The sequence below is a fragment of the Leptodactylus fuscus genome, chromosome 8, assembly GCF_031893055.1.
Source record: "Leptodactylus fuscus isolate aLepFus1 chromosome 8, aLepFus1.hap2, whole genome shotgun sequence".
NCBI lineage: Eukaryota > Metazoa > Chordata > Amphibia > Anura > Leptodactylidae > Leptodactylus > Leptodactylus fuscus.
The window spans coordinates 73519955-73544873 of NC_134272.1; the positions used below are offsets into that span (position 1 = coordinate 73519955).

At 42.0% G+C, this 24919-nt stretch overlaps 1 protein-coding gene across 1 annotated transcript in view; it reads right to left on the minus strand.

Moving 5' to 3' along the window:
- Positions 1-24919, minus strand: part of B3GALT1 (beta-1,3-galactosyltransferase 1) — a 247587-nt gene that overhangs the window by 49444 nt on the left and 173224 nt on the right. Inside the window, exon 3 of the mRNA XM_075284231.1 lies at positions 18091-18191. The gene's annotated coding sequence lies outside the window, so the exon portion shown is untranslated. The remainder of the gene's footprint in view (positions 1-18090; positions 18192-24919) is intronic.

Below are 24919 nucleotides of genomic sequence, written 5' to 3' on the forward strand. Positions count from 1 at the left end.
TTCGAATAGCGAGTGGTACTCGATCGAGTACGATTATTTTGAATACCGTAGTATACAATCGAATACCTACTCAATTGAGTACTACTTGCTCATCTCTAATCGTAAAGTGACAAGATCTTCTATACTGTATATAGGGTACGGTCCCAGCATTACTAAGGAAGACACACATCATGTCAACACTGAGGTTCACACACCATGCCAACATTCAATTTTCCAAAAAAATTTGCTAAATTTTTGACTGGGTCATCTGCTACTCTGTGTGTCGAATCCCATACAGAATTTCCAATAAATACCTGAGCTGTTGATTTTGGGGTGACAGTCTCCAGGTAACCAAACTGAGTGTAACCTGGCTTTTTCGAGATAACCCTAAGGCAAAGGGGCCACGGGACGTCCCACAGCAATAAAGCTGTGGCGGCAACACATTGTGGTTTTCCTGCAGTGCTTTAAACAGAAAGTTCACTGAGTTTTCCTCCACAGACTTTTTGTTACCATTATGTCTATGGGGAAACCGCCGGTGTTTCCGAAGGTATAATTGACATGCTGCGACTTCCAAAACCACGCCGGCTTTGGAAATCGTAGCATGTCCGCATGGTAGTTTTTACCACCAAGTGGGCATGGTATCCGCTTGAATCCCATCTGGTTTGCCTGTACTGTAAAACGCTGCACTTTTTCCTGCTTTGCTTTCCTGTTGTTGAAGTTCAATAGACAAGGACTTCTATTTAATTTTTAATTATTCGCACCGTTATTTTCCACCAGTCCCTCCATAGTATTGGTCTCTTCCGGGGGTAATTATTTTTCCCCATTCTCCTATACCCATACACAATGACATGTTACCGCAACCTTGACATATTCACCATCAATGTATTATTCATCTGTGTATCTGTGCTGCAGGCTTTGAGAAATAAAAGCTGTAAAATGCCCACATTGAATCTATCATACGGTATTATATGGGATGAGGACTGCGGGGTTCGCAGTGTGCGCTAAATCTTTTAGATTTTTAAAATGTGTAGGATCTGCCAAGCTTTTGATTAAGTTATTCTGTTTCCTGCTAAGTGTCTGCTCGCAGCTGGGAATATACGAAATAACGGGATCTTGTTATTCATTGCAATTTTCAACTTTTTTTTAATCTTGATATTTGTTTTTGTTATAGACTGTATCCCAAAAATGAGATGAATAACATAAAGGGATGTACAGCAACGGTCTATCGCTTGAAGGGCTTCAGATGTTGTAAGGGCATGCTGGGACTAATAGATTTATAGCAGCTAAAGACGGAAACCTTGTCCGCTATAAAAGTGGTTACATGCGGAACCCCACAGACCCCATAGACTATAATGGGGTCCGCCAGGTTTCCAACGATTTTATACTGATTTTAAGTGGATTTGAAATGCAGATATGAACCTAGCCTTGCACTTTATTGACGTATAATAGGATATCCTATAATGGATCTCCAACCCTACCAAAAAGATAACATAATTATTAGAGATGAGCGAGTAGTATTCGATCGAGTAGGTATTTGATCAAATACTACGGTATTCGAAATACTCGTACTCGATCGAGTACCACTCATTATTCGAATGGAAAAGTTCGATGCAGAACCAGCATTGATTGGCCGAATGCTATACAGTCGGCCAATCAACGCTGGTTCTTCTCCTACCTTTAGAAGTCTTCTCCGTGCAGCTTCCCCGCGGCGTCTTCCGGTTCTGAATTCAATCTGCCAGGCATCGGGCCTGGGCAGAGCCGACTATGCATGTCTGCTTGTAGTGCGGGCATGCGCAGTTGGCTCTTCCCAGGCCCGATGCCTGACAGAGTGAATTCAGAGCCGGAAGATGCTGCGGGGACGCTGCACGGAGAAGACTTCTTGGAGGATCCAACCCGACCCTCACTTGTGGACTTGGTAAGTATAATTTGATTGAATGTTGCCTACCCCTGAAATGAGCATTTCCCCCCCATAGACTATAATAGGGTTCGATATTCGATTCGAGTAGTCGAATGTTGAGGGGCTACTCAAAACGAATATTGAACCTCGAACATTTTACTGTTCGCTCATCTCTAATAATTATTTATCAACAAATACAAGGTCCAGCCAACGTTCCTATTAAATTCCATTCTGTTTTATGCAATTACAGGGAGTCTATCATTAGAAAAACACTTTTTTTTAACTAATTGCATGTTGGAATAGTCTTTAAAAATGTTGTTCTACTTCTACCTTCCATTTTCTCTTCTCCCCGCTGTTTCTGATAAAACCCGTTTCTTCTATTATGAAAATTCTGATCATGGAGCTCGGAGCATTCCCCCTGTGCTCCGAGCACCCCTGCGTCATAACTTTCCACTGCCTCTTAGCACGTAGTATTCACTTCCCTATTCCTCTTCTTCGTATGTTCTGCCTTTCACAGGCATCAGATGTACCTCTTTAACAAACCACCAGAAAAAAACGGCCCAGGTAGAGCTGACTGCGCATGCCCGAGCCAGTATTTTCTGGAGGTCTGTTACAGTGCCACATCTGATGCCTGCGAATGGAAGAGGATATGGAGAAGAGAAAAGGGAACACAATGAGCTAAGAGGTCATGTAAAGTTATGACGCGGGGGTGCATGGAGCATAGAGGGAACGTCCCCAGTGCTCCATGATTGAAATTAGCATAACAGTAGAAACAAATTTTATCAGAAAAGAATGGAAAATAGGATTAAAACAACATTTAAAAGCTTGTAATGGAATTGCAATAGGATCAATTCCTCAGTAGCTGCTGGAAACCCTGGGAAAGGGGCACAAGAGACAGTGAGCCCTAAGCTGAAACCCCCCACTATCCTTTCCTGCTTGCCTGGTCCTATCCTAGGTAATAGGCGGTAACTTGGAGACAGGCCCTTCCTATATAAGTGAGACACAAAATGCAGACAAGACAAACAACAACAAAGGGAGATCAGCTAGCCAGGGTTCGGTAACAGTCGAGCAAAGCAGTGTCAAAATTGATTTCCAAAAGAATAGTCAATAAGGAAAGCCAGAGGTCAAGAATCAGAATACAAGAATAAACAGTGAGAGAAAAGCCAGCACGCACAAGGCAATAGCAAGCACCAATGTGAATGAGAGCCAAGAATAATAGAGAGGAAGAACCCGCCCTGGTGTTGATAGGTGGACAGGCTGTCAATCACATGGCAAGACTAGAATTAACCACTTAATGAACAAGGGCAGAAGACGAGTGTGGTGGAAATTCAATTACAGAACTAGAGCCGTGTTCACGCAGTGCAACCAAAAACTCTAAGCAAGGAACCAAACTGCACATGCCTCCTGCACCGCAGCCTGCGAGCAGAGGGTGGCGCAGTGACCCAAACAGGCAAAGACATTATAAGGCTATTCCAAATTGTCAAAGGTGTTTTTCTAGTGATAGACTCGCTTTAACATTAAAATCCATAGCACAAACACAAACAATCATTGCAGTCCTGAAAGCCCCACAGAAGTCTAGTGCCCTAAAAATTTCAGAGTCCTATTTGGGGTCCAAATTTATCTTGAGGTATAGCCTTGAATTTATTTGTATTACAATAGAGGTTAGGTACAAAAGCAAGAAGTCATATCCCAACATTCGGGAGAAGTCATCATGGAGGTCTGGACAAGATGGAGAAGATAAGGAAAGAGAATGTCTGCAGTCTAAGAAGATGTCATCTGTGAGTGACTGTAACACTAGTTCGCTGTCCTGACATACTCCAATGGATAAGCCGTCAATTTATAAGACCAAAATCCATTTAATTTTAGGAGCCATGATCTTAGACTTTTTTATAACTTTGTATTATGATAGAGGAGAGAAAAGGGTATTTTTTTATTCTCTTTCATTGTATAGAACTTTGCCACTTTCATCTACCGCATCTGTCACATAAAACATCATAAGCAATGAGGGTCTGTATGCCAGTCGTATCAATGTAAGCCATTATTCTCTACTGGAAGTCAAAATGTCAGAGAAACTTCAAAGTAAATTTAATAATATCGAGACTCTTTTATATTTCACCATGATCAAAACCGTATTCCTAAAAAATACTATTACAGGGGATGGGCACTTTTAAAGAAATATCTATCCATGACGTCTTTGCATATACCGTGCCTTTGTAACGAAAGTCTTAGGTGAGCTACAGTGTGTGCCCATTCAATAGGCCTTCCATAGGGGCAGGAAGGAAAAGCAAAAATGTTCACTCCTTCCCCAGCCCACTCTTCACAGTGCTCTTTCTCCTACAGAGTAGTCACAGCAGGAGCCTCTCCCCCCCACCCAGCCATCGGATCTTCCTTTATCAGTAGACCCAAAAAGACTCCCCTTAGGCCCGGCCCCTCACATACTGCACACGGCTACGGCTAGTAAGCTACGGATCAGCAGCCTACAGTATTTCTGGATGGTTTAAAGGGGATGATGATGATTTAAAGAAACACTATTAAAACCAGGGAATGTGGTAAATTAAATATTAAATTATATTTAGCCGGCAAATTCTCTACTGCTCCAGTACCACCACTATAGTAGTCCCCATTGGTCTTGCGGTCTGAAAAGCCCAATGACATACATCCTCTGATCAGCACTGTCACCAGGTGTGAACAGTCCAATGACATATATTATCTGATTGGTGATGTCACCAGGTATGAACAGTCCAGTGACATACATCATCTGATTGGCGCTGTCACCAGGTGTGAGAATCCCAATGACATACATCATCTGATCAGCGATGTCACCAGGTGTGATAATCCTAATGACATACATCATCTGATTGGTGCTGTCACCCGGTGTGAACAGTCCAATGACATACATCATCTGATTGGTGATGTCACCCGGTGTGATAATCCTAGTGACATACATCATCTGATCAGCACTGTCACCAGGTGTGAACTGTCCAATGACATACATCATCTGATTGGTGATGTCACCAGGTGTGAACTGTCCAATGACATATATCATCTGATTGGTGCTGTCACCCGGTGTGAACTGTCCAATGACATACATCATCTGATCGGTGCTGTCACCCGGTGTGAACAGTCCAATGACATACATCATCTGATCGGCGCTGTCACCAGGTATGATAATCCCAATGACATACATCATCTGATCGGCGCTGTCACCAGGTATGATAATCCCAATGACATACATCATCTGATTGGATCTGTGACCAGTTCTAAAAAGCCCATCTGATCATCGCTGTCACTTTCCGCATTTTGGTCTTTTGTTTCTCCAAATCAATTCAGCAATTCCAAAGATATAAGCCCTTTAAGGTTTTATGCCGATTAGGGTCTACTACTACCAAATAGGCAGTAACACAAAGGTATCTGGTTTCTGGGTGCTGTATATCAAGCAGTATTACCACCCACTTGACCCTAATTTGGATTAACCCTAAAAGGGCTTATATCTTTGGAATAGCTAAACAGATTTTGATAAACAATACACCAAAATACTCAGGGAGACTGCACCAATCAGATGACGTATGGTATTGGACTTTAAGTAGTTTTCCACACTGGTCAATGACATCATCCAGTTCTATTTGATAAAACCAATCCACTCAGCTAACAGGGTACAGTTTCGAGTCACGATGGCAGCTGGTAAATGGATTTTGCCCATCCCTGAGTGTAGTAGTATATATATATACCATACTAATAGTAAAACCGAGAGCAGGAAGCTTTATAGGAGATATTTTATAGGACATATCCGAGCACAACGTCATAGCCTAATTTTCATTTTGGGTGGAGTTCCCCTTTAAGTAGCTGGATTTGTTCTTCTTTAGAGGAATCATTATTTTCTTGTGTGATCATTTAGGGGCTTAGATAAAGAATTTCTTATTTACTAAGTTACTAACATTTCCTGAATCACAACAATATGCATTGAGAACAATCTTATTATCCTACAAACTGCACGCTAGTAAACAAATCACATATCCCATTTCCATAAACTGCTTAATGATGAAGTGAGTTTCCTCCTGCCAAGATATCATTAGATGTGGATTAGATCTTCTACAGCTCCCGTCTAATTGTCACACAGGCCGCGGCGGATTATTGGCAATTTTATATTTTAGCTAAAGTAACTTAAACAAAAACATAGCGCTGGCATTCTCGTAAATGTAGGGACAGCCGCAAAGGCAATTATAACTGCGCTCAGAGCCTCCTGCCCGAATCCAAGCTTTGATTACTGTAGTCTAATGAGCTCCCGATATATAATAGGCTTTTACTGAGCGCTCCTGGCGCCCCGTGCCCATGTTTACAAGTGGTAAAAAGGAATCTGTCACCACAAGGATCTTTTTGAATTGGTGAATCTGTCAGAGACAAGACCTACTCCGTTACTCCATGGGAGGTGCCATGGACTTGGTCATGTGATTCCTTCTTAATATCCAGCTGGGAGGGGCATATTGTATAACATGTAGACTCCTCCCCCCCAAATCATTGACCTCTTAGGACTACTAATCTCACCCAGGAGGCCAGAAACGGGTGGATAATACCCGGAAGAAAACACTGAAAACATCGGGAGAATTGATGGAGGTGTCCGCTGGAGTCTTGAGTAAGTACAAGAGGACCATATAGGCTCCTACCCCCCTAAATCATTTGTTCTCCTAATTATAGGTTGTACAGTAGACGCTGTAAGGTCTGTAAGTACACATGATCACACCGGTTTGTAACAAATTTCCAAAAATTTTGGGGTTTTCGGAAGTCAAAATGTTGTGAGTTCGCCTTCCATCAATTATTATTATATTCTGGGTAGGGAGGTGCAGAAAAATAATAAAAGAGAGGCTCGGCGGGGTGCAGAAAGATCAACCCTTATACTTACCTGCCTTCACCTCATCTGTGCTCCTTTCATGACGTTTGGTGTTCTTGTCTTCTTCTACTGGCCTTCTGGGTAATGTCAGTGGCCCCAGGTCACTGCTAAGATCTGTGACACTTGCATAAAAGATTCATGCTGTTGACCCAGCTGCGTGACCAAGAATTGGGACCGCTAACCTCACCCAGGAGGCCATAAACGGTTGCATGGTAGCCAGGAGAAACCACTGGAAGCTAAAAGGGAGATCAGGAGAGGTAAAGGAAGGTAAGTATCAGTGATTTTTTATTTTTCTGCATATCCCCTAGGACTCCAATTATTATAGTCCGGGGTTTAAAGAGACCCCAAGATATAATAGTGGCACTTTTAGTTCGGAGCAAACAAGTAACTAAACTTTCTGGTGAACTTGATGAATATTCACTAAACAGATGTTGCAAGGTTCATCCACCTCTATCTGTAAGGTGCAGACGTTCTTTGTAGACAGCTGTGTATGGGCGACCATTGTCTTCTGATGTGGTTTTTGTTGTTTTTGATTTGTTTGTAAGGATTGTCCAGCTGATCTCTAGTTCTACGACTTGTTGCCACTCGACTCACAGGAAATGACTGTTCATTGGTCAGTTAAGTGGCTGAGACAGGTCACTCCAGGGGTAGATATAACATTAGTCCATCTGCCCAGGATCCAGTAGGTCATTGCGTCCTATCGCTGTAACAGTAGTTTTCTACTGTTGATTAATTTGCAGGTAAATTGGGGTAATTATAATTTACTTATATAAATTATTTATGGTTTATTCCAATATTTGACTACCCGTCATTTATCTAAGTCTACCAGTGAGCGCGGACCTGTGTTTTCCCATAGCCTACTTCTCCGGTACTTCCGGTGTTTTGCTGGTTCCGCTGCCACTCTCTCCTGGACCTAAAACGTGACCGATTCCAGGTGAGAGGCCATCTGGTTTTTTGCCTCTATATTATTACCTTATGTATTAAGCTCTATACAATACTACACTTAGAGCGCTCGGTGTCTCTCTCTCTCTTTTTGTTTTTACACTATCTGCAGGGCTGGGGTGATATGCTGGTTCTGGTGACACTAACCTATCTATCTGCAGGGCTGGGGTGATATGCTGGTTCTGGTGACACTAACCTATCTATCTGCAGGGCTGGGGTGATATGCTGGCTCTGGTGACACTAACCTATCTATCTGCAGGGCTGGGGTAATATGCTGGTTCTGGTGACACTAACCTATCTATCTGCAGGGCTGGGGTGATATGCTGGTTCTGGTGACACTAACCTATCTATCTGCAGGGCTGGGGTGATATGCTGGTTTTGGTGACAGTAACCTATCTATCTGCAGGGCTGGGGTGATATCCTGGTTCTGGTTACACTAACCTATCTATCTGCAGGGCTGGGGTGATATGCTGGGTCTGGTGGACACTAACCTATCTATCTGCAGGGCTGGGGTGATATGCTGGTACTGATGACACTAACCTATCTATCTGCAGGGCTGGGGTGATATGCTGGTACTGATGACACTGTATCAATTAGTAGATCCGGAGTTGGTACTACTGACAATAAAGCAATTGATGTAATTAATGTAAATCAGGTATCAAAAACAGTAATAATAATAATAATAATAGAGGATCCTTTATGAACAATTGTGGATGGTAGATACTACGTTTCCAACAATGATGAGGGTACCCTGATGAAACATCGGGAATACCTAATTGCAAGGAGAAATGTTTCGTATAATTGAGGGAATGATTATAAGGAGTGATGATATATATTCAAGTGTTATTGGAAGGTAAATATAACATTGCCTTAACAAATTGACCGAAAAAAAGGGGATTTTGATACAATATGGAGACAAACTGAATCACTGAAAGGAAGGGCGGCTTGGTCCATGACGGAGGTTGGAACCACATGCGCATGCGCCCTACTCCGGAGGCGGCGCATGCGCATTTGAGCATTCCTCCGGCTCCACGCAAGCATATCTCTGACTAGAGATAATGCTTGCGTTTTAACAACCACGCATGCGCGTCACCCTAAAGTGACGTAGGCTCAACGTCATAACAACACACGAGGAATTGCTTAAATAACCCGGTTACGAGATGACAAACATGCATCTCGCCCGGCGTATTCAGGTAAGACCATTTTAGCCATTTATCACTCAGTCAAGGGTTCGGGGGGAATATCATATGATACAACCTGCAGTCTGCGAACAAAATTAGTCTTTGTCTTTTAGTTTGGTAGCTAACAACTATCATTGAGTGGTTTCATTCCACTTTTTGAATCCAATGTCCAGGGTACTCTCTGAGTGCTCTGTTCAAAGAGTTAGTTCTTCATATTAATGAAACATTTCTCTGAATGGAATTAACCTTTACTAATGGAAACCGGCAAGTTCTGTACGTGAATATTTGTTTTTAACCCTATGGGTATAGTAAAATTGACTCATGTTCAGTTTTCTGTTTTTTATGTATTTTATATATTTGTAAACAAATATTTAAAAGCCACAAGCTTGTTAAATATTATGCATGGATAGTGGTTTTTCCGTTTGCCATGGGAGTCAACTTCTTTTGAGATTAGTATACCGTTTGTGCTTACTAGACATTGGGTACTGTAAAATCTCTTATAACTTTTCCAAATGAATTTAACTGTTGATACTAAGTTCTCTCCTTTTAAGATCAAGGGGCTTGATGCATTATTTTGTAAAAAAAAATTTAACTATTTTGTATTTTATAAATTTTTATATGGTTGTATTTTTATAAATTTCTTACAGTTGTTTGCACTTGAAAAAGGACCCGTAGTCCGAAACGCGTCGTGCCTGTTCTACATCAATACATTATTTATGGTTTATTCCAATATTTGACTACCCGTCATTTATCTAAGTCTACCAGTGAGCGCGGACCTGTGTTTTCCCATAGCCTACTTCTCCGGTACTTCCGGTGTTTTGCTGGTTCCGCTGCCACTCTCTCCTGGACCTAAAACGTGACCGATTCCAGGTGAGAGGCCATCTGGTTTTTTGCCTCTATATTATTACCTTATGTATTAAGCTCTATACAATACTACACTTAGAGCGCTCGGTGTCTCTCTCTCTTTTTGTTTTTACACTATCTGCAGGGCTGGGGTGATATGCTGGTTCTGGTGACACTAACCTATCTATCTGCAGGGCTGGGGTGATATGCTGGTTCTGGTGACACTAACCTATCTATCTGCAGGGCTGGGGTGATATCCTGGTTCTGGTTACACTAACCTATCTATCTGCAGGGCTGGGGTGATATGCTGGTTCTGGTGACACTAACCTATCTATCTGCAGGGCTGGGGTTATACACTGGTTCTGGTGACACTAACCTATCTATCTGCAGGGCTGGAGTGATATGCTGGTTCTGGTGACACTAACCTATCTATCTGCAGGGCTGGGGTGATATGCTGGTTCTGGTGACACTATCCTATCTATCTGCAGGGCTGGGGTGATATGCTGGTTCTGGTGACACTAACCTATCTATCTGCAGGGCTGGAGTGATATGCTGGTTCTGGTGACAGTAACCTATCTATCAGAGGCTGCACCTATATTATGTGGTCTGATCACAGACTACCTTTATGGGATTATACCAAGTTCATTCTCTATACGAACAACGTTTAGGGTCACCAGAACCACTATATCCCCCCAGTCCTGCAGATAGATAGGTTACTGTCATCAGAACCAGTTCCTGTACAGCCATCCATAAGATTAGTCATGGGTCCATATACATGAAAAACTTTTACATTTCATGAGAGTATATCTTTTTAACACTGTCACGTCCAGATTACTCTTGACCCACTCTACGCAATTCACCATGGATGTTTTTTTTTTTAGTTTATCACTATAAATAATTCATGTGTATGCAAGGAATACAATGCATAGGCTTCAATGAGAGGTGTGATCCTTACAGTACGCCTCCCTCTGCACGTGCCCGTAAGACAACGCTACCGCAAATCACATGGCTTTCCGGAGGAGGTGAAAAAAAAAAAAAAGACGGTATAATTTAATATAGCTATTGTGCAGCTCGCTGCCATTTCTAGAACATTGCTTCCCATATAGTCTGCTCATGAATATGATTAAAGCAGAAATTCACGTTAATCATCCGCGTAGGCAAAACAGGTGGCTTAAATATTTATAGCAGCAGCCGCTACTGTTCAGGGCTGGAAAATGAAACTTCTCCATTTACTGCAAGAGCTTCATGAAACTCATTATCCATGTTTGGTCACATCATTGGAAATTGAGAGATACGGAGCAGTGTCTAAGGCTGCGTTCACATCTGGGTTCGCTTGCCATTCAGGGATTCCGTGCCCCATTCCACTTGCATTTTTTTGGGCAGAAACTGGACGAATCCCATTATAGTCTATGGGCTCCCATGGTTAACCACCTTTTAATTGGATTGGATTTCCACTTTTCAGGTCTCCAAGCCGAAAGCAGGTGTGAACCTAGCGTAAGTGACATCGACTTCATGACATGTTCATGATCAGCAGCAAGTGGCAGAATACCTGCAATGCTTCCAAAGGGGTTTGTTCCCTTACAGATACAACTATAGCAGTGTGGGTGTTACTGTTGCTCCAAAGAGTTCATTTGCATATTGACAGAAATGGCGATTGGCGATGGCTGGTGCATTGGGACCCAGAAGCTTCATGTTACGTCTTTTGGTAGATCACTATGGAAGGGATGCACAGACTACCGATAGGAATGATGGGACGTTTGTGTGTACAGATATGTTGTGAACAAATCTTCATGGCGGTCTGGAATTGGAAATGTAAAAGCTGCTGTAATGTACAGATGAGATAGGGCAGATGGTTGCTCATGGGGCCAAGGCTGAGTTAGTTACACCCCTGAATTGGGCTTTTTAAAAAATATTTGCAACAATATGTGTATTGAACCCTTTCATCCTATGGGGTGTTTAATGAAGATATTACAAAGGACAAGGAAGTGAATTCTAGTTTAGAAATGAATATATATATATATATATATATATATATATATATATATATATATAGTCACAGAGAACTGAACCATCCCGACATGTGTCATTGTTAAACTAAATTACGGCCATGAAAACAAATGTAAGTAATGAAAAAGTTACTGTGATCAAATCTCTAATTAAGAGAATTAAGAGGAAAGCTAAGGGCATCATAATGTACAATATGTGGCTATGACCAGCAGGTGGCGATAGTCTTCCAAATGATTAACGGGGATTTGTTAATTAATAGTGTATACAGTTTTCCATATACCCTTCTTAAATGCCTAATGATAATGGGACAGTCCTAGATTTGATTACATTCAAGTATACATATACAGTATGGCTCGGGTGATGAATCACATATGGCGTCTTGTATCCAGGAACACCTGCTGATCATCCAATTTTCTTGGTTTTGAGTATAAGAAGCCACTATTTTTTTAACATTTTTGTTTGCATCTTTTGGATATATATATATATATATATATATATATATATATATGTATACAGCGGTCTCCTATGTGCAGCTGATGGAAAACTACAACTCCCAGCATGTTTTGCTACGCTTCCAGATAGCACAGATCTGCTATTGCTTGCGATAGACCAAAGGCACTCCTTGTGCAGAGAGTACCCCTATCAAGTGAATGGAGCAGTAGTCCAACACCCGCACTGTAAGGGCCTGGACTTGCCGAGACGCGACTCCAAGACAGTGGCAGGCAATAACAAATCCTAGCAAAAAAAACCTCTCAAATGTCATTGAACCAGAAGCGACGATTGTTTCCCAGTCACCTAATCCGTTCTTGTTACAGATCTGTAATTTCACGATTGTCTAGCTATGACCATCTATTATATAATCAGAAATGAACGGTTTACTGATACATTCCCATTAAATATAGGCTAAAAATATGGAAAAAAACGATAACAGCGCCGGAACTGGTACTGTAAAATAATCTGGTTAAAATCCGTCTGTCTGACTCTTATCTCCGCTCGCAGACATCTGATCTGATATTCTGCCATTAATCCTTACGAAAATGACATGTCATTTGGAAATAAAATACTACAAGTGGAAGAAAGAAGAACATAAATTCTATTTTACGATTCTAATAGTCAGTGACTGCCCTGACTAACAATGTGGTGTCTGCCCACAGGTCCAGATGGAGCGGAATATATCATTTAACTATTTCTTATATAAAGTGGCCAAGCGAAGACTCCATTAAGGGGCCGGTCACATGGAAATGCAGCGCGGTCTGCGGGCAGGAGGTTATAGAGCAGGAGGAGCAGATTCTCTATCGCTTGTATTATACTCATTTATGTCTTTGTATGCTTAAGAATAGTCGTGTAATCATGTGGGTGGTCCTCTGAGTGACATGAAGGACTATCAAGAACTGATAGGACCGCCCACCTGACTACATGACTACTTCTAAGCATACAAAGAGCAAATATATAAATGAATAAGTGACTGAATCTCGTCCCACAGCTCCATATACTGTGTAGTGGCCATGCCAGGGTACTGCAGCTCAGTGCAATAGCACAACACAGTGTACAGAGCTGTCTACTTCTCACTCTGTACACTGTTCAGATTCAACAGCTGCTGATGGATGGGATGCGAACTGATAAGATATTGGAAACTATGATAAGGATAGGTCATCACAGCCTTGGAAACCCTCTTTAGGATGAGGCCTTATGTTGAAGAAACGCAGCTTTTATGTTGCAGATTTTACTGTGATTTTCTGAGCCATAGCCAAGAATGGCTACAGAAGGAATGGGAAATATATAGGGAGTTCTTATACTTCTCCCTTCTGCTTGCAAAAAGACACCCATCAGTAGAATGTACTGTTTCGGACGCATTTAACAGCACCTATAAAGTGAATGAGATTCTGGCTGATTCCATCCACACATTGCAGAAAAAACACTGCGGAAAAGTTGCATTTCCGACAATATCAGTGTTTTTGAAAATGGCAGCATGTCAATTATACCTGTGGAAATGCTCACATTTTCCCTATAGATTTAACAAGGTACAAAAATCTGCTGAGAAACCTGCAAAAACCCAATGAAAAACACTGCAGGAAAAAAAACGCAATGTGCTTCGCTACGTGGGGCCTTAACCTTAAGGGTTTTTTCCTGGCAAACAGTATCCTTAGCATAGGTTATCAATATGAGCTGAGCTATGGCCCCTTACCTTTCAGCTGCTTTTAGTAGCCATTATATAAAGAATAGAGCCAGAAGCAGATAGTTGTGTTCTCCATGTTATGGCCGTGCTGAGTTACTGCAGCTCAGTTCCCATTCACTTGTATAGGAATTGAGCTGCAGTAACCCAGCACGGCCACTACGCAGTTCTAAGCTGAGAATAGCCAATGGAACAAGACCCCTGTCGATCTAATAGTAGGATAGGTCATCAATATTATTTGCCTGGAAACCATCATTAAATACATATCGAAATCCGACCACAACCGGTAAAACAATGGCAATATACACTATAGTTAATCAATACAGATGAGCGAGTAGTATTCGATCGAGTAGGTATTCGATCGAATACTACGGTATTCAAAATACTCATACTCGATAGAGTACCACTCGCTATTCGAATGGAAAAATTTGATGCAGAACCAGCATTGATTGGCTGAATGCTATACAGTCGGCCAATCAACGCTGGTTCCTCTCCTACCTTTAGAAGTCTTCTCCGCGCAGCGTCCCCGCGGCTCTGAATTCACTCTGCCAGGCATCGGGCCTGGGCAGAGCCGACTGCGCATGCCTGCACTACAAGAAAATGGCCGCTTTTCACTCTGCCAGGCATCGGGCCTGGGCAGAGCCGACTGCGCATGCCTGCACTACAAGAAAATGGCCGCTTTTCACTCTGCCAGGCATCGGGCCTGGGCAGAGCCGACTGCACATGCCCGCACTACAAGAAAATGGCCACTTTTACTGTAAGCGGCCATTTTCTTGTAGTGCAGGCATGCACAGTCGGCTCTGCCCAGGCCCGATGCCTGGCAGAGTGAATTCAGAGCCAGAAGACGCTGCGGGGACGCTGCACGGAGAAGACTTCTCGGAGGATCCAGCCCGACCCTCACTCGTGGACTTGGTAAGTATAATTTGATCGAACGTTGCCTACCCCTGAAACGAGCATTTTCCCCCCATAGAGCATAATAGGATTCAATATTTGATTCGAGTAGTCCAATATTGAGGGGCTACTCAAAACGAATATCGAATATCGAGTATTTAACTACTCGCTCATCTCTATTAATCAATAAAAAAGACAATTCCACTTGGAAGAGCTGATGAGAATACAATAAGAAGATGATATTGCGAGAATCATGAACATTAAGAAGGCCAGGGATTGTCAGAGAAGACAGGACAATTCTATTTAGATAGACATTCGGAATTGAAATTGGCCATGATGGCATTTAATAATATAAAATTACTATTGTTCCGATTGATGTCTTTCTCGCGCTCTCATCTTGTTCCTGGTTTGTTACATTTTCTTCGCCCCCCCCCCCCCCATTTGCCAGAAGGAACTTCTAGAAAGTGTCATCCTTTCAATTGCCTAATATCAGCTCTTTCCAACTCATCTGTCCAGAGGGTCAAAGTGAACGTCTCTTCTTTCCGTCTCTGCGTGGTTACATTACCAGCCATCATCGGTTGAAAAACAAGACGTAGCAAAATCCCAAGATGGTATTTAAGAAGACAGGACGTATTTATCTCGCTATTTTTTTTTGGGAAAAAAAATTCACCTCGCCACTTATCTGTTTGATGCGTTTTGTTAACGTCAACTCGGTAGACGGACACATTCTCATTTGCATGAGAACAAGTGCTAAAGTGCAAGAGTTCTTGAGAGGCGCTGTCATTCCCGAGAAGCAACTCGAGAACAATAGGCAGCGATTATGCAAACTAGCTGAGATAATATGAACATGCATATCGCACAATAAACACAGCCATTATATCCACCAGGAAGGATGGCGGCTGCGGCGTTGCAGGAGAAACAAAGAGCCCTTCAAAAGCCAACCCTTCCCATTTCTATAAATGATGCCGCCTAATGTGCGCCGGGACGAGGACCTTGGAAATGATTAAAACGGCAAATTGGCTTAATATGTCACAATGTTCCCTGTTACAAGCGAACAAAGAGAGAAAGCAGGTAATTTTCCAGATGTATAATTGTGGTTTGTGCTTGTAATGCGCTTTATTGAGATACCTAATACTTATAAAAACCCAAGGCAGTGGCTAATGTAATAACAAATGGTCTTCTTAGACCTTCTTCTATGCCCCGCTCAGAAGGATCTTCAATCTTCTTGAATTTTACATATTAAGCGCCAAATTAGAAGAGTTTCGTATGCAGAATGGAAACTTCTCGCCAACACAATCTTATTGAAGCTCAGGCTGAAATTGCTTGTAAAAAGGAACCATACTGTATCATCAAAGTGCAAGACTATGGAAGGATTGCAATGGAAGAGAAAAAGGAACCTGTGTTACCCTTAGCAAGCAGCAATTCTTCATTGAAGTGACTCTTAGGTAGTAGATTATCCTGGAAGCATCTGTTCCACCCCAAGGTTTGTCATTGCTTACTGCACAGGGATGAGTTTTTTTGCTACCCTTACTTTACCTTTGACTTGCAGTGTTTTGCCCACAGAAGCTAATTTTATATGTGACTATTTTATTGCTTAAAGGGGTTGGCCAGCTGGAAAAAATATGTTTTCGAAGTAGATGGATATACCCCGTATGTATAAAGCTGGATTAACAAAGGAGACCAATCTATCACTGGCATCTTCAGTTCCACGCCCCAGCAGCTTCATTTCTGGCTTGTGCTCCACAGCAAAGACAATTTTCTGTGCCGACACATGGCTAGTGCTGTGTGAGCCAGGACCATCTGACTAGCTCATTCAGTAGTTTAAGGGGTTGTCCTTGATAAATTGAGCCAAACACCCTCCCCCGCTTACTTTCTAACGTACTTACTTAACCAGTTCGCTGGTGCCCCAGGCACATTTTCAAATTTTTAAGTGATGCTCCGTTTCCCAGTTCCGGAAATGGAATGCCACCAGTACTATCCCTCACCCCATCATACTTACCTGTCTTCTGGTCAAGATCTTCTGGGAATGGAACATCACTTACTTCAGGGGCAGGCTCTTCCTCATCTTGACCTCTGCCGGTCTCCCTTGGCTGGGTATGGCAGCACTCTGATGCTATTGTGAAGGTATTGGCTGAAGTCAAGAGGAGCTGGCCTTACAGAAGGAAGTGATTTCCTTTGCTCAGAAGATTTCGACAGGAAGACAGGTAAGTATGATGGGGTGGGAGTGGGATGAGTTAGTTGGGAAGGGCTAGTAGTGGGTAGGGTAGCTATAGGGGGACAGGGAGGGTGTGAGAGGGATGGGTAGGGAATTAGAGGGGGAGGTAGTGTGGTAATGCTAGTTGTAGGATAAAAGAACAGGAAGCTACACCAAGTAAACAAATGCAGAATATTCCAGGAACTCCCAGAGAAACCCAGAGATCACGCTAAACACTGCTAAAGGTATTTGGGTGCACTTATTAACCCATTAATAAAACTAACAGGCCTAAAAAAAAAAAAAAGTGCCCGGAAAACCCCTTTAAGCCAACTTCTGTCTATACAACTGTTAAAGGTGCTACACTGTTTCCATAGCTCTTGTTCTTCTCTAGGAGAGTTACCATGCTGCTCAGCTGTTTCCATAAGTCCTTCCCTAAGGATTGGGACTGGTGTGGTTAGTCCGATCACAGAAGCTTTTTGCCAGTTTTTTATCTGTTTACTTTATAAGCATATTTTTTTCCACCTGGACAACTCTTGAATTATATTAATAAGATAATCTCTCTCTCTATGTTTTCGATTAAGGCATAAGAACCCTTCACGTAAACCAGAGATTACATTGGCTGATGATAAGCGGTTCCTAGTCTAACTCACTCAACCCAGCTATGTAAGTGTGCCATGTTCTTCCATACGTATGATTGGGAATCATTGCAGTACTACCTATATTCCCTGATAGTAAAGTTGTTACAATTGCTTATTTCCAAGTTACAACAGGACTTGACCAATATTTTAGTGTCCATATGGTGTTTTAGAGTCAATTTGCAGTTATCAAGCTCAACAATAGCTACTGAACATCCAGAAGATGTAAGTCAGGGTACGTTCTGGATATGACATGGTGAACATTCCACAAAGCAAATAGTTATCTGATAACCCCTCAGAGGATCATCGGATTTTTATGATTCATATAATGAATATGACATTGTGGGTCAATCCCTTTACATATAAAAAATAGATAGCCTCAACTCAATCTCAGCCCATTTTTAGTATAACATGACCTATAAGAATCGATTTCTAGAGAATTATTAATAAATATTCTACTTACTGAACCAGCCGTGACGTGTCTTGTCTTTATCAGTGAAGACACAAGAACATTGGGACATGTAGATTTCTACTCTATCCTCTTGGGCGGAGGTCGATGGTCATCTGTTAAAAAGATAATTTCACATCATTAACATCTACTAGGTGAGACCTATTACAGTTTCCATGTATTTTACTACACAATTTATAGTATTTAATCGATTATTCTAAGTTTAGGTTCTGCTCACATTTACCCAGAGCCCCAGTTGCAAATTCCTTTAGAATTGTGGAGATAAGTGCAGACATTCACCACTTTGATACGGTCCATTGACTGCCATTGGTATCCATGTGTTAGGGAATTCATGATGCAAGTGTGAATGTTTCACCAACATGTCCATGTCCTATTGTGGATCCAAATTAAAGTCACAGAGGGCAAAGACAGCTGAAATGGAATTCTCTGTTGATGCCCCCTACCACAAACAAATATCTTTTACCTTCTCACCTTCTCCTGTGCTTATTCTCTTGTCTGCAGTGCACTACTCAATACTGTATATGTACTGTATACTAAATCCTAAAAGCTCACCTGCATCCAACACAGTCCATGCACTACAGATACAAGCTGCCACCACCTATCACATTTAGGATCAATAGTAATCCTGGGCGCACATGCTCACTGCTCCAAGCAGTCAGTTGGCAAAGACACTTTAACAAAGCAAAGGATCGATAGCGCATACCTGGATCACCATTAAAGTAAAGGTTTTAATACCAAAAGGTTCAGTGCTTATATATAAAAAAGAGGAAAACAAAGATGACGTAGACAAGCAAAATAGTTGTAAAACAAAAGGAGAAAAAACAGAAAAACCTTATAAATGAAAGTCCTTCTGATACCATGGAACTTAGAAGAATGAGATGGCCCCTGGCTTGTGTTTCAGATGTTTTTTTTGTCAGGACACCTCCTCCTGGGTGTATAATGTTGGGGTGGCATGGTTTCCCCAGACCTTTTACTGCTTTTTCTCTGAAGCTGGGCTGATTTCATTGGTAACAACATTATTAAAGCCATAAACCTTACTTGTGTTGTAAGTTTGCAAACTTCAAAGGTGTTCAATATCAACAATATCGTACTCGTTTTTAATATAAATTGACACTATGTAAGAGTTATTGCCAGGTTTCCCCAAATCTAAGTTCACATTTGAGATCTAAAACGAGGAACACACTATGACAACTTGGTTGGACCCTTCCAACAAGTAGGTATTGCCACAAATGGTCAATTCCTTGTTTGCACCTATGTTGTTTCAGCAGGGCCGCACCTCTAATGAGGAGCGGTGAGCCGGCGGCCAATAAAGGATAATTTTTAAAAGGATTCTACCATTAAAATCAAAAATTTTCTCGCTAACACGTAGGAATAGCCTTAAGAAAGGCTATTCTTCTCCTACCTTTTGATGTCTTCTCCGTGCCGCTGTAGAAATCCCAGTTTTCGCCGGTATAAAAATGAGTTCTATCGCAGCACTGGGGGCGGGCCCCAGGGCTCAAACAGCACTAGGGGTGTCCCCAATGCTGTTTACACAGTTGTAAGTTGCCATTTTCTTGTGGCCGGCGGGCATGTGCAGTCGGCTTTACCCTAGGCCCGAGATCTAGAAGTTTGAAGCCAACCCCCGGAAGAAGATGTGTGAAGACCCCATTCCTGAAGAAGATGGAGGCGGTGCTGGAGAGTTCTCTTGCAGCATTGGGGACATCCCCAGTGCTGTTTGAGCGCTGGGGCCTGCCTCCAGTGCTGCAAGAGTGCATACCAGCGAAAACTGGGATTTCTATGGAACGGAGAAGACATCTAAAGGTAGGAGACAAATAGCCTTTCTTAAGGCTATTCCTACGTGTTAGCGAGAAAAAATTTGATTTTAATGGTAGAATACCTTTAAGAAAAACAGATATCCTGGGTGAGTGCCCCCCTGGTTTACTTTTTTCACATTTTACAATTGCTTGAAAAGCAGCTGCTGGTCTTTTTGGCCATTTGAAAGCAGCAGGGTAGTTTGGCGTACGTACATGGTAATCCATATCTAACAATATTCAATTTTTCCTATGTAAGCCGCCTTCATATCTGTAAACCCAGCCTGACGTGTTGCGATGTATATGGGGTCTTGAGCGGCCAGTCTTGTCAAGGTTGTTATTTCCCTACGACTACATGTAGGGTTAAGAATATTCCACAGAGAAGAGCCAAATCTACTGTACTCATAAAATACTAGTGATTACATTACCTAATTACTGTACCTTGATGGTGTTTAATGGCGCACGGCAAACCGTTCTTTTCAGCGCAATAATTTACTGTATTCCCCATGAAATGCAAAGCGGCCAAGCCATAATAAAGAAATAAATTGCATTTCCGGGAGAACATCCCTTTATGTTGTGTAATGGGGCAATGCATAGACTTTTACACAACAGTGCCTCATACACAATGGCTTGATATGGTTATTTCCTAGGTCTGGACAGAAAACAAGCATCTGGTCACAGGAGTAACATTATATAGCGTACGGAGATATAACGCTAATTGTCACCAATCTATAGCTATTATGCATATCTAAAGTGATGCTCCTAAGCTTCTGTTAAAGGGATTGTGCAGGATTAGAAAACATGGCTTCTTTCTTCTTAGGAAGCGACATCAAGTCTATTGGTCATATGGTAAGACAGTTCAGTCCCATTAAAATGAATGGGAATGAGTTGCAACTTGGCCATGTGACCAATGGATGTGAGGTCACTTCTTTTATCTGAAACGCAGCCACATAATAGTATACAGTACCGTGCAAATGTTTTAGGCGGGTGTTTAAAAAATCCTGCAAAGTAAGAATTTTTGTTTGCCAGTGCACTGAGAAGATTTGATGGAAGACAAAGGGCAAAGGTCACGCCAAATATTGATGAGATTTATTCACTTTGCATTTTGTTAAATTACAAAAATAAACTATTAACACTGTTATCTTTGAAAACCTTCTTATTTTGAAGAATTTTTTCCTCACATGTGCTTAAAAATTTGGCACAGTATTGCATTTCTCAGGGCAGGTAAAAAGTCTAAGATCATACACAGTAGCGAGGACAAGGAGTAGTTGGGTAAACATGGCGGGTCAATAGAGCAAGAATAATAACTAAATACGTAGCGTACATACGTAAAACCAGGTTGAAAGGTCAATAACTGGCAATGAGCAAAGGGCAGCAGGAAAATTAGTAGAGTGTAGATCTAATGGAAGGGTTCTCCGCTCATGTCAAGAGCCAATACAGGTGAGCTCAACACAGCTTCCTAGATATGAGCGAACAGTAAAATGTTCAATATTCAATATTCGTGTCGAGTAGCCCCTCAATATTCGACTACTCGAATCGAATATCAAACCCTATTATAGTCTATGGGGGGGAAATGCTCGTTTCAGGGGTAGGCAACGTTCAATCAAACGACACTTACCAAGTCCACGAGTGAGGGTCGGGCTGGATCCTCTGAGAAGTCTTCTCTGTGCAGCGTCCCCGCGGCATCTTCCGGCTCTGAATTCACTCTGTCAGGCAACGGGCCTGGGCAGAGCCGACTGTGCATGCCCGCACTACAAGCAGACATGCACTACAAGCGGACATCCACAGTTGGCTCTGCCCACGCCCGATGCCTAGCAGAGTGAATACAGAGCCGGAAGACGCCGTGGTGAAGCTGCACGGAGAAGACTTGTAAAGGTAGGAGAAGAACCAGCGTTGATTGGCCGACTGTATAGCATTCAGCCAATCAATGCTGGTTCTGCATCGAACTTTTCCATTCGAATAGTGAGTGGTACTCGATCGAGTATGAGTATTTCGAATACCGTAGTATTCCATCGAATACCTACTCCATCGAGTACTACTCGCTCATCTCTAATAAGAACCAATCTTTCTCTGTTGTAATATTTCTCCCATAGATAGGGTGTAAGACCTGCAAAAGCCACCAAACCTAAAAGGGGAGAGTATCGAAGATACAATATCCAATGTGTCTCGGCTTTCAGGTTACATATGTGGAAAGCTTAAAAATAGTAGCCATCCGGTGAGAGGTATCGGCTAGTTGGGGTTCAGAGGTGGGTTGGAGTTTAGTGAGGGGCTGCAGGGTACAGCTAGGACTAGGGAGTTGTCAGGGACACAGCTATAAAAACATTATAGCTAGAGATGAGCAAGTAATATTCGATCGAGTAGGTACTATAAGCGGCCATTTTTTTGTAGTGCAGGCATGCGCAGTCGGCTCTGCCCAGGCCCGGTGCCTGGCAGAGTGAATTCAGAGCCGGAAGATGCCGCAGGGAGGCGCCACGGAGAAGACTTCTCGGAGGATCCAGCCCGATCCTCACCCGTGGACTTGGTAAGTTCAATTTGATGGAACGTTGCCTACCCCTGAAACGAGCATTTTCCCCCCATAGAGTATAATAGGGTTCGATATTCAATTCGAGTAGTCGAATATTGAGGGGCTACTCAAAACGAATATCGAATATCGAACATTTTACTGTTCGCTCATCTCTATGTAGCATCACTTCTGTATTACACGAGCTAATAATGAAAAATAAATGAATGAAAATTCATGAGATTATTCAATATGAAAATTTAGGGAATTTAATTTAATTCCGAACCTTTCATTATCTTGGAAATTCCGCTACATGGATTTACTAATTACTAGAGAATTGTGTTAAGATATAATGGCTGCTTATTGGAAAATCTATCTCCTTCCATCTAACAAGGAAAGAATCTCTTAACAGATGAGAAAAGCTTTACTTACATCTCCCAGAGCAGCTGCAAGTCGGTTTAAATGACAGCAAAAGTACAGTGTCTCATTGTTCTAGTGGATTTGCTCCAAACAGTAAGGCTCAGAAAATCACTGTTTTTGATCTTCTCCCTATGAGTTGATGATTGTTCGTCAGTCGACGGAGCCGCTGCTAACATATAACTGAGGTTACTTGGGACATAAGAGATATTCTGGAAAGTCTGTATGTTCCCATGTGACCAATCTGTCATGTCTAATTGATCTATAGGAGTCTTCCTGGCATGTGCACTTCGCCGATAACCAAAAAACAAAAGGTCTATTCTTAGGATATGTTTGGAAACGCAGTTGGAAGATGGCAGCTGTCTGGGAGGATTGCCTTTCCGATGTATCTGCAGAATTACTTTAGAAATTGTTTACTAAGCCAGGGTTTACATAGATAGATGATATCTGAAGCATGGCGTAGGTCTCGAAATTTAATGAGCTGGACAAGGTTGGTGGCAACTTTATTGAAAAAAATTACTATTACTTGTCATGTTGCTAATCTTTGTTCTGATCATGGCCTGCTATAAATAAAATACATTGGATTATTATTTTTTTTTAGATTTGTCCTTTTTCACCTTTCCTCCATATATCCTGATATACACTGTCTACCAATAAGTATTTGGTCACCCATACAAATGAGGATATCTGCGGTCATGATGTACGTCACGCCTTCCGTCACAGCATTGGTATTAGTGCATTGGCCGTAGTTACATGCAAGACGCCACTCCAAGTGCAGAGTTGTCCGATTTCGAGAAAGGGGTAATTGTGGGGTACCACAGAAATGGTCGATCCTTAAGAGACATAGCAATGAACTGAATTACCCAAAATCGACAGTGGCCTATGTGATTACGAAGTGGAAGGTGAATGGTGATTGTCGGAATATGCCCCGAGTCGGCAGACCCCCGAAACTGGGAGATAGAGACTGACAAGTGCTGGCCAGAGAAACCGCACCCAACCGATGGCTCACATACACCAGAAGTGTCACCAGGCATCCGGGAGTATTGTGTCGCTCAATCCCATCCATAAGGAAACATCTGCTGGGGTCTACCAACTATTGGATAGGAAGAAATGTTGTTTTTCTATTCTACCACAGGTGTCCAAATACTTCTTGGTAGACAGTGTAAATGACACAAGATGACCAGATTTTCATGATAGGCTATCTATCTTATATGTATCTATGTGGTCATCAAGTGATTGAATGGGCTTGTCAATAGGTTTACAACCATGTTATGCATTTGTATTGAATTGGTTGGAATTCAGTACAAATTAGAGCTAAGGCCCGGTTCACATCTGTGTTCGGGTTTCCATTCAGGGAATCTGCTTGGGGACCCCCTGAATGGAGACCTATACACTAAAAAAAAAGTGGTTACCCGAGGAAACCCGAGGACCCCATAGACTTTAATGGGGTCCATGTGGTTTCTGCTCGGTGTCCACATGGAACATGCGGAGAGAATGCAATGCTCATCTTGGGAAATCTTGAACAAAAGGTAAGGAAGAATACATCTTACTGGATATACTGATAGTACAATGTATAGATGTGGCAAGTGTTAACTTGACATTTAACATAACATTCAATTTAGTGGCACATAATGCTATAAATGTCGACATTGGTTCCATCTATATACTATAATACTAACACAATTATACAAGCACCAACAGCAAAGAGCTGGGAGATACTATGACACTTCTGTAAGCAGTAAGACTCAGATCAAAGAGCTTCTAAAAAAAAAAGTGTGCAATAATACGAGAACGCTCACATTATGTCTTATTGTACAATGTGATCACAGCCATGCATCACTTCAGAGTTTAGGATGCGTCTTATCATATGACACAGCTTATACTTCCCCTGCCAAGAACTCCGCCAAGAATCAAAATGTCTAAAAATATATGTTATAAGTTCTGCCAAGGGTTTATCGAAACAGATGAGCGCATCACACCCAGAAGAGGGATCAGTCTCAAGGATCAGGGCCATATGGCCTTCGAGGCATGGGTAAGTGGCAGCCATGCAAATGCCAACGTATCCTAGGCCAATGCCAATGTAAATCTAAGTGTTGAACACATGTCTCAGTGTGAA